Source organism: Orycteropus afer, unplaced genomic scaffold, assembly GCF_000298275.1.
Source record: "Orycteropus afer afer isolate SDZICR_OR568_19922 unplaced genomic scaffold, OryAfe1.0 scaffold00719, whole genome shotgun sequence".
Taxonomy (NCBI): Eukaryota; Metazoa; Chordata; class Mammalia; order Tubulidentata; family Orycteropodidae; genus Orycteropus; species Orycteropus afer.
This window is the reverse complement of record NW_006922306.1, coordinates 434,181-435,392: the sequence shown is the minus strand read 5'-3', so window position 1 is coordinate 435,392 and position 1,212 is coordinate 434,181.

Here is a 1,212-nt window from a genome sequence, read left to right as displayed (position 1 = left end):
GAGAAGGAAATAGGATGGTATATATAAAATCCTGAAAGAGAACAATTTTCAACCAAGAATTATATACCTGGCAAAATTGTCCCTCAAATATGATGGTGAAATTAGGAGATTTCCAGATAAGCAGAAACGAAGGGTTTTTGTTAAAAACAGATGAAGCTTACAAGAGATAATAAAGGGTGTCCTTTGAACAGAAAACCAAAAATAGCAAACAAAAACTGACTATTAGTACACAAGATGACATAACCCCGAAACCACAGCTAAGAACACATCCAAACTAAAATAAGCTTACAAGATTCTAAACAGGGAACCAGAGACTTTGATTGGCAAATGAGGATAACTACAAACCAAAAAGAGGGAAAATAGTGTGTAGTTATAGAACTTCTAAATGGTGAGGATGTCAAGAGAGTAGCAAAATAGAATGGACTATTCCAAACTCAGGGAGAAAATTACAAATCACCGGGTAACCTCAAAGAAAAATGATAAACCTTCACATCACAATAAAAAAGATGACAAACACAAATATTCAGCAAATACTAAAAGAACAGCCAAAAAGGAAATGATAACATGATTCTTAAGCATAATGAGCTCAGCACAGAATATAATATGGAACAAAGAAACCAGGGACACCATGAAAAAACTCATAACAAAATGGCAGCAACCAATTCATACTTGTCAATAATTACACTGAATGTTAATGGATTAAATGCATCACTGAAGAGATGGAGAGTTGCAGATTGGATACAAAAACAAAACCCATCAATATGCTGTCTACAAGAGACACACCTTAGAGACAAAGACAAAAAGCGATTTAAAATCAAAGGTTGGAAAAAGATGTATCAAGCAAATGGCAACTGTAAGAGAGCAGGAGTGGCAATATTAATTTCTGATCATATTGACTTTAAGACAAAAACCACCATATGGGACAAGGAAGGACATTACATAATGATTAAAGGATGAACAAGAAGATATAACCATAATAAATATCTATGGACCCAAAGAAAGAGCCCCGGAACACATAAATCAGACTTTGAAAGAGTTGGAAAGGCAAATAGATGACTCCATAGTCATAGTAGGAGACTTTAATACACCACTTTCAATGAAAGATAAGACAACTGGAAAGAAACTCATCAAAGATGCAGAACAGCTAAACAACACCACCAACTTGACCTTATAGACATCTACAGAGCACTTCACCCAACAACAGCACAATAT